Genomic DNA, 20414 nt, shown 5'->3' on the forward strand with positions numbered 1-20414 from the left:
GGCCAACACATTACATGAGGCCACAGTCACACTAATACCTGTACTACACAAAAACTCAACAACGAAAGAGAATTTCAGACCAAATCCATTTATGAACACCGATGCAAAAACACTCAACAGTATACTTGCAAACCAAATCCAAGAACACTTCAAACCATTATTCACCACCACCAAGTAAGCTTAATCCCAGGGATGCAAGGATGGTTCAATATGTGAAACTCTATCAACATAATCCAAACTCAACGAAAATGATTACATGATCATCTCATTAGATGCTGAAAAAACCTTTGACAAATTCCAACACTCCTTTGTGTTAAATATCTTGGAGAGATCAGAAATGAGACACATACCTAAACACATAAAAGGCAATATACAGCAAACTAATAGACAACATAAAGTTAAATAGCCAGAAACTTAAACCAACCACACTGAAATCAGGGACAAGTCAAGGCTCTCCACTCCCTCCCTATCTATTCAGTATAGTATTTGAAGTTATAGCTAGAGCAATAAGACAACTAAAGACAATCAAGGGGACACAAATTGGAAAGGAAGAAGTCAAAGTATCACTATTTGTGGATATATGATTTTATATAGAAATAACTCTAAAAATTCTACTAAAGAACCTTCAATAAAGTGGCTCAGAGAAATCAGTAGCCATCCTTTATACAAATGATAAATAGACCAATAAAGAAATTAGCCCTTTACAATAGCCACAAATAATAAAAAATATCTTGGTGTTACTCTAAGCAAATGAAAGACCTGTAAGACAAGATAAAGTTTCTGAACTCATCAGAAGTTTTAAGTACCTTTGTCTTCCTCCTGTGTTTGACTGAGGACACCAAATTTGGTTTATACATACTTGGATATGGTTTCATTGGATAAGGTTTCATAGGATATTTGCCAAACCACTAGGTTTTTAAAATTAAGAATAGCACAGATTCTGGTCTTTACCTTTATCTGAGGCAGATATGCATGTCTGCTGCACTCGAACACCTCACAGCCTGCCTGTCTCTTAGGAGGTCTGCCGTAACAAAGAACACAGTCTGCCTGTTTCCTAGGAGCCATTACCAGGGATACAGGTGAGATCCCTGACCCAATTCTCATGCCAGATGGGACCCATACAGAACTTGAGATTTCTCCTGTTCTGCCAGAGCCCCATAGTCCTTCTGGCCTGTAACTTTATCTGCAAATGGGGCATATCCTGTCCCCAGACCCCAAAGCCTGCCTGTCTCACAGGAAGTTCATTCTACCCAGGGACACAGGAGGTCTGTCCTAATCAAGGACACAGGTGGCCTGCTGTAACTAGTAACACAGGAGGCCTTCTCTAACCAGAAACAGAAGGCCTCCCTGACCAGAGACAGGTCACAGAGCTCTGTTTGCCTCCAAGGAGGCAGACTCCAGTCAGAGACACCCAGGCCAGTAAACACCAGAGATAGCAAGAGGCAAGTGCAAGACAACAACAACAGAAACCAATGCAATTTGGCACTCTCAGAATCCAGTTCTCCCACCAAAGCAAGCTCTGGGTACCCTAATACTCCTGAAAAGCAAAATTCCTAAAATCCCATCTTATGTAGATGATCGAGGCCTTTAAGGAGGATATAATTAATTAGCTTAAAGAAATATAGACAAACATAGGCAAACAGTTAGAAGCACTTAAAGAAGAAACAAATCCCTTAAATACAGGAAAACACAATCAAGTAGGTGAAGGAATTGGACAAAATGTTCTAAGACCTAAAAATAAAAATAATAAAGAAAACACAAATGGAGGCCACACTGGAGATGGAAAACCTAGGAAAGAGATCAGAAGGGACAGATGCAAGTATTACCAACAGAATACAGAAGATAGAAGAGGAAATCTCAGGCATAGAAGATACCATAGAAAATATTGACAGGTCAGTCAAAGACAATGCAAAGTGTAAAAAAACTCCTAACTCAAAACATCTAGGAACTTTAGGACACAATGAAAAGACCAAAACTAAGAATAATAAAAATAGAAGAGGGTGAAGATTCTCAGTTCAAAGGGTCAGAAGACATCTTCAAACAAAATCATAGAGGAAAAACTTCCCTAACCTAAAGAAGGAGATGGCCATAAATGTACAAAAAGCCCAGAGAACACCATATAGATTGACCAGAAAACAATCCTCTTGCCACATAATAAAACACTGAATGCACATAACAAAGAAAAATATTAAAAGCTGTAAGGGAAAAAGATTAAGTAACATATAAAGGCACAGCTATCAGAATTACACCAGACTCCTCAACAGAGACTCTAAAAGCCAGAAGATCCAGGACAGATGTCATGCAGACTTTAAAAGAACACAAATGTCAGCCCAGGCTACTATACCCAGAAAAACTCACAATCACCATAGATAGAGAAACCATGCTATTCCATGACAAAATCAAATGTAAACAACATCTTTCTACTAATCCAGCCCTGCAAGGAATACTAGAAGGAAAACTCCAATACAAGGAGGGTAATTACATCAAAAAATACAAGAAATTAATCACCTCACAATAACCCAAAAGAAGAGAATCACACACACACGTAATACCACCTCCAACAGCAGAAATAACAGGAACTAACAATCATTGGTCTTTAATAGCTCTCAACACCAATGGACTCAATTCCCGAATAAAAAGATGCCCACTAACATATTGGATATATAAACAGGATCCAGTATTTTGCTGCATACAAGAAACATACCTTAGTCACAAAGACAGACACTACTTCAGAGTTAAGGACTGGAAAAATGGTTTTCAAGAAAATGGTCTCAATAAACAAGGTGGAGAAGCCAATAAAATATACTTTCAACCAAAAGTTATCAGAAGAAGTAAAGAATGGTACTTTATACTCACCAAAGGGAAGATCTACCAAGATGAAGCCACAATTTTGACCATCTGTTCTCCAAAATGCAAGGGCACCCACATTTATGCAAGAAACTTTACTACAGATCAAAACGCATATTGAACCTCACATAATAATAGTGGGAGACATCAACATCCCATTCTCACCAATAGACAGGTTATTGAAACAGAAACTAAACAGAAACACAGTGAAACTAACAGAAGTTATGAACTAAGTGAATTTAACAGATATCTACAGAACATTTCACCACAAAACAAAAGAATATATCTTTTTAGCACCTCATGGTACCTTTTCCATAATTGAGCATAAAATGGGACACAAAACAAGCCTCAACAGATACAATAAGATTGAAATAATCCCATGCCTTTTTATCAGATTACCATAGACTAAGTCTAGTAGTAACTCATATTTTAATAAGTCCTAGAGTGGGATTATTACCCCAAAACAAACACACACAGAGCCATTATATTTTAATATGCCTCAAAATGCACAATAGCTGGACAACTGCTTAATCTCTATGCTGTTAGAATCTACCTCCCACAGAAAACTTCAAGTTATTACTAATTTCTATGTTCTATCTTGATTGCTCTAGACCCAGTTGAGCAGGCCTCTGGGTATCATTTCTTGGTCTCTTTACATGGTGGCTCTGCTTATCTTTCTTATACACTCCTTGGGCATGGCATTTTTACTCCCTGGGAATCCTAAATCTGCTCCTGTCTCTCCTCCTCAGCTATTAGCTGCTGATGTCTTCATTTACCATTCACAATTTACTGGGGTCAGGATCATAGAAGCAAACCGTTTTGGGGGATCCAATTAGCATTAAAATACAAGCAGCCAAAAAGACTGGATTTCAATAACAACAAAAACAAAAGAAAGCTCACATACTCATGGAAACTAAAAAACTCTCTACTCAGTGATAACTGGGTCAAGGAAGAAATGAAGAAAGAAATGAAAAACTTTCTAGAATTGGATGGAAATGAATGTACAGCATATGCAAACTTATAGAACACCATGAAAACAGTGCTAATAGGAAAATTTATAGCACTAAGTGTCTTCATAAAGAAATTGGAGAGATCCTACACTAGCAATTTACAGCATACTTGAAAGCTCTAGAACAACAAGAAGCAAAAGTACCCAAGAGGAGTAGATGGAAGGAAATAATTAAACTCAGGGCAGAAATCAACATATTAGAAACAAAGAGAACAATACAGAGCATAAACAAAACCAAGAACTGGTTACTTGAGAAAAATCAACAGGACAGATAAACCCCTAGCCAAACACACAAAGGGCACAGAGACAATATTTAAATTAACAAAATTAGAAATTAAAAGGGAGTCATAACAACAGAAACTGAGGAAGTTTAAAAATCATCAGATGTTACTAAAAAAGCTTATACTCAATAAACTGGAAAATCTGGATGATTTTCTAGATAGATACCACCTACTAAAGTTAAATGAAGATTAAGTAAACTATCAGACATCCCCATAAACCATAAGGAAATAGAAGCAGTCATTAAGAACCTCCCAACCAAAACCAGCCCAGGACCAGATGGTTTTAGTGCAGAATTCTACCAGACCTTCAAAGAAGAGCTAATATCAAGTCTCCTCAAACTGTTCCACAAAAGTGAAACAAAAGGAACACTACCTAATTTATTCTATGAGGTCATAGTTACTCTGACACCTAAACCACACAAAGACCCAACAAAAAGAGAATTCAGACCAATTTCCTTTATAAATATCAATGAGAAAATACTCAATAAAATTCTCACAAACTGAATCAAAGAACACATCCTTCCTATGGATTGGTAATATTAACATAGTAAAAATGGCCATTCTGCCAAAAGTAATCTATAGACTCAAAATTCCAACTCAATTCTTTAAAGATGTGGAAATAGAAATTCTCAATTTCATATGAAAAAGCAAAAAACAAAAACAAACAAACAAACAAACAAACAAAACCCAGGACAGTGAAAACAATTCTTTTTTTCTTTATTATTTTTGCCTGATACCTTATATATCACTTTCTTTTTCTTCTTACAACTTTATTTAAAGAAGAGAGATACATGTACAGATTTTTAAAAGCATTTTGGCAATTCTTTTAGAGGTTTGATAGTATCCCACTAGTTACGTGAAAACAATTCTTAACAATAAAAGAACTTCTAGGGGAATCACCATCCCTGACCTCAAACTATACTACAGAGCAATAGTGATAAAAACTGTATGGTATTGGTACAGAGAGAGACAGGTTGATTCATGGAATAGAGTTGAAGACCCAGAAATAAAACCACACACTTATGGACACTTGATATATGACAAAGTAGCCAAAAATATACAACAGACAAAAGAAAGCATTTTAATAAGTGGTGCTGGTCTAGCTGGCAGTTGATATGTAGAAATGAAAATAGATTCATATTTGTCACTGTGCACAAAGCTCAAGTCCAGGTGTATCAAGGATCTCAACATAAAACCAGATGAATCTAATAGAAGAGACAGTGGGAAAGAGCCTCCAACTTTTTCAAGGAGGGGGTTAGTGGGTGGGTGAAATTTCCTAAACAGAACTTCAATGGCCCAGGCTCTAAGATCAAGAGTTGATAAATGGTACCTCATGAAATTAAAAAGCTTTTTTTCTGTAAGGCAAAGGGCATAGTCAATAGGACAAATTGACAACCTATAAATTGGGGAAAAAATTTTCTCACTAATCCCACATCTAATAGAGGTCTAATTTCCTAAATAAATAAAGAACTCAAGAAGTTAACCTCCAAGAAACCAAACAACCTAATCACAAAATGGGATATAGAGCTAAACAGAGAATTTACAACAGAGGAATCTCTAATGGCCAAGAAGAACTTAAAGAAATGTTCAACATCTTTAGTCATCAGGGAAATGCAAATAAAAATGACCCTGATATTTCACCTTACACCAATCAGAATGGCTAAGATCAAAAACTCAGTTGACAGCATATGTTGATGAGGATGTAGAGATCTCATTGCTGGTGAGATTGCCAACCGGTACAACCACTCTGGAAATCAATCTGGAGATTCCTCAGAAAATTGGAAATAGATCTACCTGAAGACCCAGCTATACCACTTTTGAGCATATACTCAAAAGATGCTCCATCATGCTCCAGGGCATGTGCTCTGTTATGCTCATAGTGGTCTTATCCCTGATATCGAGAAGCTGGAAACAATACAGATGATGACAATGGTAGAATGGATACAGAAAATGTGGTTCATTTACACAATGGAATACTATCCAGCAACTAAGAACAAGGAGGCAAATGAATGGAACTAGAAAAACTATCCTGAGTGTGGTATCTCAGACCCAAAAGGATAAGCATAGCATGTACTCACTAAATGGATATTAGCCAAAAAAAAAAAAATAAAATAAAATAAAAAAATAAAAAAGGACAGAATACCCAGGATACAATCAATCCACAGGACTCAAGAAGGTTAACAAGCTGATGAGCCTAAGTGAGGATGCTTCAGTCCCACTTGGGAGGGAGAAGGAAGCAATTGCAGTGGGGCAGAGGGAGGGAGGGGGCCTGGGTGAAAGAGGGGACAGGGAGGGGAAAAGGGGAACATGATCAGGTATTGGGGGTGAAATGGGGAATAGGAGTGAAGTCCCGAGGGCAAGAAGAATGAATGAAAATATGCAATCTTAGGAGGTAGGAGGTAGGAAGCTTCTAGAATGTACTAGAGACCTGGGAGGTGAGAGACTCTCAGGACTTAAAGAGAAGAATCTTAGATGAAATGCCCAACAGTGGGGAACTTGTAGAGTCTGCCTCCAGTAGAAAGACAGGGTATCAAGTGGAGGAATGGGGTTGTCATTCCACAGTGAATAAACTCTGACCCAGGATTTTTCCTGTCTCAAAGAACTGCAGGGACAAAAATGGAGAAGAGACTGAGGGAAAGGAGGTCCAGTGACTCACCCAACTTGGGATCCATCTCAAGTGGAGGCTCAAAGGTCTGACACTATTACTGATTCTTACAGACAGGAGCCCAGCATGGCTGTCCTCTGAGAGGCCTGACAAGCAGCTGACTGAAACAGACTAAGATACTTACATCCAACCAATGGGCTGAAGTTGGGGACCTCTGTTGTTGAATTAGGAAAAGGCTGGAAGAAGCTGAGGGGGATGGTGACCCTCTAGAAAGACCAGCAGTCTCAACTAACCTGGACCCCTGAGATCTCTCAGACACTGCATCATCAACCAGGCAGCAAACACTAGCTGGTCTGACTCTTCCAACACATATACAGCAGAGGACTGCCTGGTCTTCAGTGAGAGAAGATGGGCCTAACCCCTGAGAGACTTGAGGCCCCAGGGAGTGGGGAGACCTGCTGGGGGTGGGGGGTGTGGGGACATCATCTTGGATACAGGGGGAAGAGAAATTGGATGAAGAAGAATTGGAGGGTGGACTGGGAGAGGGAGAATAGAACTGTGGAGGGGAAGGGGGAAAACTGTGACAGAACTGAAAGAGAAGTCATTGTATAGCAAGTGCTACTTGCAAATACAGATGACATATATAAGGTTTGAGGTAAAAGATCTTCGTCTAATCTGTACAAATGCATCTAATATACCCAGGGAAAAATAAAACAAGTTCAAAAAATTTCAGACAATGTAGTTCTAGATTTAAAATTTCTCAGTTCAGTATTACAGATTTCCTAAGATACAAACTGAGAAAAAATATAACTAATTTGCCTTTTAACTGGTTATATATGAATATAACTAGTGCTTGTCTTGAGTATAAAGTAACATTTTATGCTTTTGTGACTAGGGTAGAAACACCCATTTAGCATCTCACACTGGACACTCTTCAGCTGTTGGTTTTGTTTTTTTTTAAAAAGTATTTCTTCATTATAAAATATAAAAAATCTTTTAATATTTATATAAAAACTCATTTAGTAAGTATTCTGGATTCTTATTATGACTTCCTAATGTACCTTATTTTCAAAGTTTTCATATATATTAAACTTGTGTTTCAGAGTTGATTATGATTGGTCACTGCTTTCTTTACAATTTTTTTTGTTATGTTGAAGACATGAAGAAAGATTAATCCCCAGTTTAAAAAAATAGCACCCAACACCCAGTACATGTAGACAAAGAAAGAGGGCTGTGGTTCTTCCATACACTTTGTTTGGGGGCTGCAGTATCTGATGGTGTTTTATTTACATGTTCATGAAGTTACTGTTCCTATCTCATTCACCCTTCATGCTCCTACAGCCGCTCAGCCCTGGCTGTCATGACAGTTTGCTAATATTTCCTCGAGACTAATATTCTCTCCTAAGTAGTGGTAGACCACAAAATTGATCTCTGCCTCTATGCCTTCCCCTTCAGCACTTTCAGAATTTTAAATTGTTCATGAATAAATATTGAAATCATCACCTGGATGGTTTTGTGCTCAAACAGCATTTCTGTGCAACACTGAGTCCTTATAACTTACAACCTGTGCCCAACTCACAGGAGGACACTTCTTTCCTTCAGCTCACTGTGTTCCTGACTATAGCTAAGTGCTTCAGACTCCAGGAGCTGTGATTAGTAAACTCTGAGATAACAGTTTTATTTTTCTCTCTTACATTTGAGTCACCACTGCTGAGGATCTGGTAGACTGGGTTTTAAACTTCCTCTTCAGAAACTTAATAGTGTTTCAGGATATGAGATCAAGGTATAAATATAATCTATACTGTATTTCCGTACACTATCTAATTTTAAATACCATTCAAAATATCATCTCCAGAGAAAGAAACTTTAGGAGAGAATTTTAGGAAAGAAGTGTCACACCCTTCCTTTACTGTCTGTGCTTGCAGGATTTTAAAAGTGTGGACACAGCCAAGAGTTGGAGAACACATTTTTTTTAAAGTATCTTAAATTTTTATTAAACCGCAGGCACTTAGCTGAAATGAAGGCATGGGTCACTTTAGAAAGTATTATATGAGAACAGTGTCACTGTAACAGCACAGAAGGTTGATACACCGTGACTGAACATGTTTCTTTTTAAGTGTCATCCTTTAAAACTCAGTCTTAGATGGCATGTGGACAACTCAGTTTGTCATAGACACGAGCTTCCTGAGAGTTGCTTTGAGTGATGTGTTAAATGCTAAAATTATAAAAAACCCTTCCCAAGGACACAGTGGTATGCACACCCTTTCAACCCAGCAACATCTGTCATGTTCGTGACAGCTCACGGCTTCTTCAGGTCCTCTTCAGACAGAAGTCAACCATAGCATTGTGTAACTAGTGAAGAGAGACCTGTCCTCTCCTCCAGCCAGCTGGGTGTCTCTCTCCGAGGATTGTGTGTCGAAGTCGCAGTGGTGACTGTCGCTTGGCGGTAGAACACAAATTTTTAATTAAGCATTAGAAAACAATAGGAATATCAAAACAGGGGTTTGCCAACTTTGTCTTTCTGGGAATCCAAGCAATCAAATTTAAAAAGTGACCTCATACACTTTAATTTTAGGGGATAAGAATGACATGAAAAAATGCTAAAAGATGCCAAGAAAAGAACACAAGTGGTCTTAATGACAAGTTAGCACCCATCAGGCAAAGAGCCTCTTGCAGAGTCCAATCTCAGGGCATCAGAAAATGCTATACCTAGGCCTTCTGAGCTGTAAAGGATCTGAACCATTATGTAGCTCCCCTCAGAAACTGGCCTTGGGAAGCTAGCTAGAGATTTAGTTTACACTAGTGCTACAATTAACAGGGCTTTGCAGGTAAACTATGCAAGGTAGGCAAAGTCTACCTGCCACTGGAGTCTGAGGCAGGCGTGTAGCACACAGTTGGGAGCACACACACTCACGTGCCGGCATGCTTCCTCGTTGCTAGGCAACGAAAAGGGATTCTGCTCAAACGGAACTACTTACCTGCCCTGGACACTCTTGTGGTGTGACGGTGATGTGTGTGTGTGTCTAAGTTTTAGTGTGGGATTTGAGAGGGAGAGCTGCACGAACCTCGGTGGCCCTAGGCCTCTATCATGCTGGAGGACATCGATTATAATGTCCAGGCACTGAGTGCCTCTGAGCAGCCACATTGGTATTGGCGCTTGTGGACCTGCTGCTTGGGCTATGGGTGCCTTGATTACCAAGTGGACGAATATCCTGTCTACCTCATCCCATATGAACCTGTGGGGCAGTTCCAAAGGGCGGCCAGCATGGGTGATTTGTCTACAGTACAGCACTTCATCACCTCCCGAAGATACCACGTGGATAAATATGACCGGAGGAACAGGTAATAGGGCCTCAGAGGGGAGATGAGCTGGAAGGGGCAGGATTGCTAGGGACCGTCAGGGCCAATCAGGGATAAGGACCACCTCCCAAGGATTTTCCTAAGAGAGGGGAGAGGTTAGGGTTTGGTTCTGCTTTCACTGACCCTGCTGGGTTTTCTGCCCGTCTTAGATCCCTAAGTATTTGGGACCTGCACACCTTGGAAGAATTTAACCCTTAGACCTTCTTTTAAGGGAACCAAAAAAATAAAGTTCAGTTGGTTTCTGGATCCTTTTACATTGCTTCCTTTACAGTAGTTTATTAGACACCCTAAAGTAATTTAGGCAATAAGATGATATGCATTAAAAAAAAGTATATAGTAAAAGAATTTTTAGATTTATGTATGTGAATGTTTTGCTTGTATGTAGTTTCTATGCACCACATGCATCAGAGAGTATTGAATGTAGGTTCCATATATATATTAATAATTATATTAATATATTAACAATAATATTAGCTAAGTTATACACATTTCAAAAGTGTATCATAAGATAATTTTTTTCATATAATATCAAAAAGACAAGTCACCAAAAAAAGTCCTGTGTCAGTATGACCCACCTCAGTGTACATGTTATTTGTGTGTGTGAGGGGGGAACAGATGTGAAGGCTAGAAGTTGATATTCTCTTTCTCTCTTGCTTTTCACTTACTAAAAAATGTGTGTGTTCATGCATGTGTGTGTATGTGTGTGCATGTGCACTCATGTCTACATGCATAATTGTGGGAGTGTATGTCTTTCATATGCACACGTAAGTGCCTAGACGTGAGTGGGCAACTCTATTTGGCAGTTCAGTTCTGCCATATTGTGGGTTCTGCTGATCAAACCCAGGCCATCAGGTCTCCCTGGGTCTCTGTGCTTCCTAGACCTAGGTTTGGAGACAAGTTATTTCACTGACTCATATGCCCACTATATTTGATTTGCGGTAGTGGACTTTACTGATTCGTCCTGTCTCCGCAGCCCCAAACTAGTTTTCTCAGGTGCTGGGGGTTCTGAACACAAGTGCTCTATTACAGGATGCATACCTTATCGACTGAGTTGTGGCCTCAGCCTCTCTTTTGTTCTGATTTCATACCAGGTAATGAAGGGTGCCAATGCCACTCAATGACAGATATTTTACAGTCCACATGCTGCTTTAGTCAAAAGTGTTAATCCGAGGACTTCCTTTGTTTTCTAAGTTGGATCTTTATACAAATAAGAGATAAAAGAAGAATTATTGCTTTAAAAATATTCTTTTGATTTATAACTGTTTTCTTTGAAAACATCAAATTTTCCAGCCATATCTATCTGTTCTGTTTATTCCCTACATGTCACCGAGACGTCCACTGTGCACACATACATTCTACTGTCTGTTTATTCCCTACATGTCACCGAGACGTCCACCACACACATACATTCTACTGTCTGTTTATTCCCTACATGTCACCGAGACGTCCACCACACACATACATTCTACTGTCTGTTTATTCCCTACATGTCACCGAGACGTCCACTGTGCACACATACATTCTACTGTCTGTTTATTCCCTACATGTCACCGAGACGTCCACCACACACATACATTCTACTGTCTCTTAAGATCCTCCCACTCTTAACCTTTTGCATTTCATGGCTAAATCAAGAAGTTAAGAAAGTTAAAACTTACTTTAATTTTTATCTTTTTTCTTTTCAAATTTATTGGATATTCTCTGTATTTATATTGCAAATGTTATACCTCATCCCCTCCCACTTGCTCCCTCCTCCCCATCAACTTACTTCTATGAACGTGCTCCCTCTCCCAATCACCCTCTCCACCTCAATGCCTTGTCTGATGATGATGTTGTTCTTCCCATGAGGTTGCAAACCTTTCAGCACTTTCAGTCCTTTTTCTAACTCTTTCATTGAGGTCCCTGTGTTCAGCCTAATGTTTAGCTGCAAGCATCCTCATCTGTATCTATATGACTCTGGGAGAGCTTCTGAAAAAACAACCATATCTGGTTCCTGCCAGTAAACACTTCTTGGCATCAGAAATAGTTTAGTGGCTGCATATGGGGTGGTTCTCCAGGTGAGGCAGTCTCTAGATCTTTTCTTCAATCCTTGTTCCTCTATTTGAGCTTGTATTATCTCCCCTGTTTTGTTCTACCTTCTAAGGACTGAGGCATCCACATTCTGGTCTTCCTTCTTTTTGAGCTTCAAAAGTCCTGTGCATGGTTTCTTGAGCATTCCCAGCTTTTGAGGCTAGTATTCACTTATAAGTGAGTACATACCATGAGTATTCTTTTCTGACTGGGTTACATCACTCATGATGATACCTTCAAGTTCCATCCATTTGCCTAAGAATTTCATGAACTCATTTTTAATAGTAGTACTCCATTGTGTATATGTACCACAATTTCTATATCAATTCCTCTGTTGAAGGACATCTGAGTTCTTTCTAGCTTCTGACTATTATAAATAAAGCTGCTAGTAACATTGTTGAGCATGTGTCCTTGTTAGATGTTGGAGCTACTTTTGGGTATTTGCCCAGGAGTGGTATAGCTGGGTCCTCAGGTAGCATTATGTTCAATTTTCTTAGGAACTGCCAGACTAATTTCAAGAGTGGTTGTAGCAGTTTACAATCCCACCAAAAGTGGAGGAGTGTTATTTTTTTCTCCACATCCTCAGCATCATCTGCTGTCATATGAGTTTTTGATCTTAGCCATTCTGAATGGTGTGAGGTAGAATCTTAGGATTGTTTTGATTTGCATTTCCCTGATGACTAGGGATGTTGAGCATCTCTTTAGGTGCTTCTCAGCCATTCAATATTTCTCAGTTGAGATTCTTTGCTTAGCTCTGTACCCCATTTTTAAATAGGATTATTTGATTCTCTAGTGTATAACTTCTTGAGTTCTTTGTATATATTGAATATTAGTCCTCTATCAGATGTAGGATTGGTAAAGATCTTTCCCAATCTGTTGATTGTTGTTTTGTCCTTTAAACAGTGTCCTTGGCCTTACAAAAACTTTGCAGTTTCATGAGGTCCCATTTGTTGATTCTTGATCTTAGAGCATAGGCCATTGATGTTCTGTTCAGGAAATTTTATCCTGTGCCTATGGTTTCTAGCTCTTCCCCACTTTCTGTTCTATTAGTTTCTGTGTACCTAGTTTTATGTGAAGGTCTTTGATCCACTTGCACTTGAGCTTTGTACAAAAAGATAAAAAGGGGTCGATTCTTCTGCATGCTGTCTGCCAGCTGATACAGCATCATTTGTTGAAGAGGCTGTTCTTTTTTTATTGAATGTTTTTAGCTCCTTTGTCAAAGATCAAGTGACCATAGATGTATGGTTTCGTTTCTGGGTCTTCAATTTTATTCCATTGGTCTACCTTCCTGTCTTTGTACCAATACCAGGCAGTTTTTTTTTAAAATCACAATTGATCTGCAATACAGCTTGAGGCCAGGGATGGTTAATCCCCCAGAAGTTTTTTTATTGTTGAAAATGGTTTTTGCTATTCTCGTTTTTTTATGATTCCAAATAAATTTGCAAATTGATCTTACTTTTAAAAATGATTTACTGATTTATTATATATAAGTACATTGTAGCTGTCTTCAGACACACCAGAAGAGGGCATCAGATCTCATTAAAGAGAGTTGTGAGCCACCATGTGGTTTCTGGGATTTGAACTCAGAACCTCTGGAAGAGCAGTTAGTGCTCTTAACCACTGAGCCATCTCTCCAGCCAAAATTGATCTTTCTAATTCTATGAAGTATTGAGTTTGAATATAGATGGGAATTGTATTGAATTTGTAGATTGCCTCAGGCAAGGTGGCCATTTTTTACAATGTTGATCCTTCCAATTCGAGAGCATGGGAGATCTTTCCATCTTCTGAGGTCTTCTTCAATTTCCTACTTCAGAGACTTGAAGTTCTTGTTGTACAGATTCTTCATTTGCTTGGTTAGGGTCACACCAAGGTATTTTGTATTCCTTGTGATTATTGTGAAGGGTTCGATTCTCTAATTTTTTTCTCAGCCTGTTTATCCTTGGAATAGAGGAAGACTACTGATTTGAGTTAATTTTTTTAACAAGCCACTTTGCTGAAACTGTTTATTAGCTGTAAAAGTTATCTGGTGGAATTTTTTTAGGGTCACTTAAGTATACTATCATATTATCTGCAAATAGTGATATTTTGACTTCCTCCTTTCCAATCTGAATCCCTTTTATTTCTTTTTGTTGTCTAATTGATCTGGCCAGGACTTCCAGTACTATATTGAATAGGTAGAGAGAGAATGCACAGCCTTGTCTAGTTCCTGATATTAGTGGGATTGCTTCAAGTTTCTCACCATATACTTTGATATTGTCTATTGGTTTGCTGTATATTGCTTTTACTATGTTTAAGCATGAGCCTTGAATACCTGACCTTTCCAAGACTTTTATCATGAAGGGGTGTTGAATTTTGTCAAATGCTTTCTCAGCATCTAGAGAGATGATCTTGTGTTTTTTTTTTTTCTTTGAGTTTGTTTATATAGTGGATTATATTGATGGATTTCTGTATACAGAATCATCCTTGCTTCCCTGGGAAGCAGCCTACTTGATCATGGTGAATGATCGTTCTGATGTGTTCTTGGGTTTGGTTTGCAAGAATTTTATTGAGTATTTTTGCATCAATGTTCATGAGGTAAATTGGACTAAAGTTCTCTTTCTTTGTTGGGTCTTTGTGTGGTTTAGGGATGAGTGTAATCATTGCTTCGAAGAATGAGTTGGGTAGTGTTCTTTTTGTTTCTATTTTGTAGAATAGTTTGGAGAGTATTGGTATTAGGTCTTCTATGAATGTCTGATAGAATTCTGCACTAAACCCACCAGGTCCTGGGCCTTTTTGTTTGGGAGGTTTTTGATGACTGTTTCTATTTCTTTAGGGGTTGTGGAGCTATTTAGATAGTTTATCTGATCCTGCTTTAACTTTGGTACCTTGTATCTGTCTAGAAATATTTCCATTTCCTCTATATTTTCTAGTTTTGTTGAGTATAGGTTTTTGTAGTAGGATCTGGTAATTTCCTGAATTTCCTCAGTTTCTGTTGTTATGTCCCTCCTTTTATTTCTGATTTTGTCGATTTGGATACTCTCTATGCGTCTTCTCGTTAGTCTGGCTAAGGTTTTATCAATCTTGTTGATTTTCTCAAAAAAAAAAAAAAAAAAAAAAAAAAAAAAAAAAAAAAAAAGCCAAACAGCTCTTTGTTTTGTTAATTCTTTGTATAGTTTTTTTTGTTTGTTCCTATTTGGTTGATTTCTGCTCTGAGTTTGATTATTTCCTGCCGTCTACTCCTCTTGGGTGTATCTGCTTCTTTTTGTTCTAGAGCTTCCAGCTCTGTTGTCAAGCTGCTAGTGTATGCTCTCTCCAGGTTATTTTTGGAGGCACTGAGCGCTATGAGTTTTCCTCTTAGCACTGCTTTCATTGTATCCCATCATTTGAGTATGTTGGGCCTTCGTTTTCATTAAATTCTAAAACGTTTTTTTATTTCTTTTTCTTCCTTGACCAAGCTATCATTGAGTAGAGCATTGTTTAACTTCCATGTGTATGTGGGTTTTTTGTTGTTTTTGTTATTATTGAAGACAAACCTTAATCCATCATGATCTGGTAGAATACATGGGATTATTTCAATCTTCTTGTATCTGTTGAAGCCTGCTTTGTGATCGACTATATGATCATTTCTGGAGAAGGTGCCATGAGGTGCTGAGAAGAAGGTATATTCTTTTTTTAGGTAGAAATATTCTACAGATGTCTGTTAAATCCATTTGCTTCATAATTTCTGTTTGTTTCACTTTTTCTCTGTTCAGTTTCTGTATCCATGATCTCTGTCCATTGATAAGAGTGGGGTGTTGATGTCTCCCACAATTATTGTGTGTGGTATAATATATGCTCTGAGCTTTAGTAGAGTTTCTTTTATGAATATGTGTGATCTTGTATTTGGAGCATAGATGTTCAGGATTGAGAATTCATTTTGATAGATTTTTTTCCTCTGATGAGTAAAAAGTGTCCTTCCTTGTCTTTTTTGATGATTTTTTGTTGAAAATCTATTTTATTCGATACTAGGATTGCTACTCCAGCTTGCTTCTTGGGACCATTTGCTTAGAACGTTTTTGCTCAACCTTTCTTCTGAGGTAGTGCCTGTTTTTGTTGCTGAGATGAGTTTCCTGTATGCAGCAAAATGCTGGATCCTGTTTACCTATTTAGTCTGTTTGTCTTTTTTTTTTTTTTTTTTTTTTTTTGGGAGAATTGATTCCATTGATGTTAAGGGATATCAAGAAATAGTAATTGTTGTTTCCTGTTTTTTTTTTTTTTTTTTTTTTTCTGTTTGAAGTAGAGTTGTGTGCTTTTCTTCTTTGGTGTTTGTTGCAAGAAGATTAATTTCTTTATTTTCTTAGGGTAAAGTTTCCCTGTTTTTGGCAGTGTTTTACATCTATTTTCCTTTGTAGGGCTGGATTTGTGTAAATTTGTTTTTGTCCTGGAATATCTTGTTTTCTCTCTCTATGGTGATTTAGAGTTTTGCTGGATATAGTAACCTGTGCTGGAACTTGTGTTCCCGTAGTGTCTCTATGATGTCTGTCCAGGATCTTCTAGTTTTCATAGTCTCTGGTGAAAAGTTTGGTGTAATTCTGACCTGTCTTTCCTTTTTTTCTTACTGCTTTCAGTATTCTTTCTTTGTTTTGAGATTTGTTGTTTTGACTATTATGTGTTAGAAAGAATTTTGTTTTTCTGGCCCAGTTTATTTGGGGTTCTATAGGCTTCTTGTATGTTCCTGGTCATATTTTAAGTTAGGGAAATTTTCTTCTATACCTATTATCCTTAGGTTTGGTCTTCTCATTGTTTCCTGTATTTCCTGGATGTTTTGGGTTAGGAGCTTTTTAATTTTTGCATTTTCTATGACTGTTGTGTCAATGGTATCTTCTGCTCCTGAGATTCTCTCCTCCATCTTTTGTATTTTGTTGATGATGACTATCTATGACTCCTGATGTCTTTCCTAGATTTTTCCAACTTCAGGGATGTCTCCTTTTGTAATTTCTTCATTGTTTCTATTTCTGTTTTCAGTTCCTTCACCTGTTTGTTTGTGCTTTCCTGTAGCTTTTAAAGTAATCTTTGTGTTTTTTGTGTTTTCTTTTTAAGGGCTTCAATTTCTTTGCTTGCGTTCTCCTGGTTTTTCTATACTTCTTTAAGTCTGTTATTCATGCGGTTCTGAAGGATCTCCATCATCATCATGAAGTATGATTTTTAAGTCTAAATCTTGTTTCTCTGGTAAGTTGAAATATCCACTATTTGCAGTGGTGGGAGAACTGGGCTCTGAGGTTGCCAGGTTGTTTTGGTTTTTGTTTCTTAGAGTCTTATGCTTGCCTCTTGCCATCTTGTTATAGGTGATGCTAGGTGATCTTGTTGTCTCTTACTGGAGCTTGTCTCTCTTGCGGGTCTGTGGGCCCGTGGTCTCCAGAGAGAGATTGTTCCTGGCTGTTCCTCTCTCTGGGTAGGCTGTGAGTTCCAATGGCAGAGCCCATTCCTGATGCAGTTGGGTGGGGTCTGGTTTAGTTCGAAAGTGTGTGCTTCCAGGTAATTCTGCAGACGGGGCTACAAGAGTTCTGGGCGGCCTCTCTCTTGGTAGCCAGTGGGCAGGAGAAGTGGACTCACCCTTCCACTTAGGATGAAGAGTGCTCCTGCAGCTCTTCTGAGCTCCCAGCAACTTGTTTGTGGGCCGGCTGCCAGTCCTAATGAAACTCAAAACTTGCCTTAATTTTAACAGAAACTTTTCTCTTTCTACAAAATGAACAAAAACAAAAATAAATAAAAAACGTTTTTAAAGGTAGAAGACTAAAAAATAATCGCATAACTATCCTTTAGTTACATGCTATAAAATTTATCACATAATTTTCATCTATGTTACATTTCATTCAGTGTATGTGTGATATTAAATATTAAAAATATTAGATGTCTTTACATTCTATAAATTTAAATATTAAACTGAATGAACAGTGCTCATTTAAAACCTTCTTAAAAATCAGAAGAAGGGTCATGTCTTTATGATGACTTGGGTCATGTCTTTATAGAGAGTTTTGCTCAGTTTTGGTGTGAGTCAATGGATGCAACCAAACAAGAAAGCAACCAAAGATGGTCTTTTTCTTTCTACCAACTGGAGTCTAGAGTGTTATCATGGACACTGTGGTCATAGACTGGGGTTCAGGTTACGTGCCTGTGGCTGCAATCATGGAACGGTTGCCTGTAAGGCATTAATAAATGGGGAAAAAAATCAAAGTACTGATGACTGAGAGTTTAGATTTTTGATTTTTGTCATTGCTATTTTAAATTTCTTTACCCAAATACACTTTAAGAGCTAAAATTTACATAGAAACAAGATTTGTATGAACCTGTAAATTGTGTCATATATCGCTTGATACAATAGACTGTATGATAACCTTGTATTTTGGGTAGTAATAAATTTAAAAATATTACCAATTATAGTTGTAAAATGTCTTGAATCATCACAGTTGTTCCAGAGACGCTAAAATGTGAATGAAAAGTAAGGTAGTCATAAACTCACCTGCAAACTTACCTACTAGGAGAATGAGTGAGGAGGATTATCAAGTTCAAGGCCAGCCTTGGCAATATAATTAAAAAATAGTAAACTTATTTTAATAAAAGTTGAGTCTGTACATTAGGTAGAATTCTTTGATTGGTATTTATTGAGATGTTGTGTTTGATAGCAGTAGCAAGAATAATCATCATTATCCACCAAATGCTGAGCTGTTAGGTGCTGGAGAAACTTGTACATGCTTTGTGTATATTTGAACGGAAACATCACAGCAGTACCATGTAAGATAGGTACTGTTTATTCCCCATCATAGGGATGAGGAAACTGAGCTCTGAAGCTCATACAAATCTCAAGAAGTAGCTAGTAAGTAACAGATTAAAGAAGGATTCAAATATAAACTGTGTTCAATTTACTGGGTGTTCTGTTATTCAGATAGGATGCTCTGAACAGCAGTGAAGCTTGTGATAGATCACTTGCGTTGAATTGGGCAGCCATTGGGTATCCCTAGTAAGACAAGTGAACACTTGAGTAGAGACATAAATAAATAAGCAAATTTCAGTTGAAATTTATTTCAGATGGAAACGAATTACATACTATCTAGTATTTACAGTTAAATGTACTTTGACATAGTATTACACAATTTCTTAAAATGTCCTTTCAATTTTTAGGACTTCACTACACTACGCATGTGTTCACAACCATCCAGAAGTGGTGATGCTGTTAATTGAGAACAACTGTAATATTAATGTCCAGGATGACGAAGGCTGCACTCCCTTGATTAAGGTGTGAGAGGGAGAAGACCTTGTCCATGTTTGATTCTGTTTTTGTGATAAAACAATGGCCAAAAGCAATGTCAGGGAAACAAATGTTTATTTGTCTTACATTTTCACATCACAGTTTATCATGAAGGAAATCAGAGGCAGGAATGGAAGCAGGTACCACAGGGGAAGGCTGCTTTTTCAGGACTTTTTCCATGGCCTGCTTAGCTTGCTTTCTCATACAACTCAGGGCTACTGCCCAATCATGCCATTGACCCCAGTAATCTGGTCCCTCCTACATCAATTTCAATCAACTGTTCCACAGACTTGCCCAGAGGCCAATCTGATAAAAGCAGTTCTTTGAGATACACTCTCCCTCTTTGGATATTTGGATATATGTCAACTAGGCAAAACAAACTTTCCCTTCCCAACACCAGCCAGCTAGTACAGATCTAGGTATTGAAGCACACCCCTGAAATTGTCACATTTGGGTAACTGAGGTAAGAATTTAGGCCAGCCTGGGGTACTTTACAAGACCCCATCTTAAAAAAAGGGGTAATATACATAACCTAAGCAAATTGTCTCCATGCAATTGTAAGAATGTTTATCTTTACTTTATTGAATTGAAGAATAATTTTTTTTGTGTGTGAAATACCCATAGGCCACAGAGCGAAACAACCTGGAATGTGTTTCCATATTACTGAAGCATGGTGCTGATCCACACATGGCAGATTTTACTGGAAACACAGCTCTCCACTATGCTGTGTATAATGGAAACAAAGCAATTGCTAGTGAACTGCTTGAGTACAAAGTAGACATTAATGCTACAACAAAGGTAAAGATCCTTCAGCTGTATTCCCAATATATTTCTAGCAGTGACATAAGGATCCATTTTCCATATGCCAAAGTTCAAGCATCCTCACTGATTCTGTTAAGAGTAAAATACGTTTTTCTCCAAATGTGTTTTTCATATTCGTGGTAGAAAAGAGCACAATTTTTCTAAGAATTGGGCTTT

The sequence above is a fragment of the Micromys minutus genome (genome assembly GCF_963924665.1).
Source record: "Micromys minutus genome assembly, chromosome: 31".
NCBI classification, from domain to species: domain Eukaryota; kingdom Metazoa; phylum Chordata; class Mammalia; order Rodentia; family Muridae; genus Micromys; species Micromys minutus.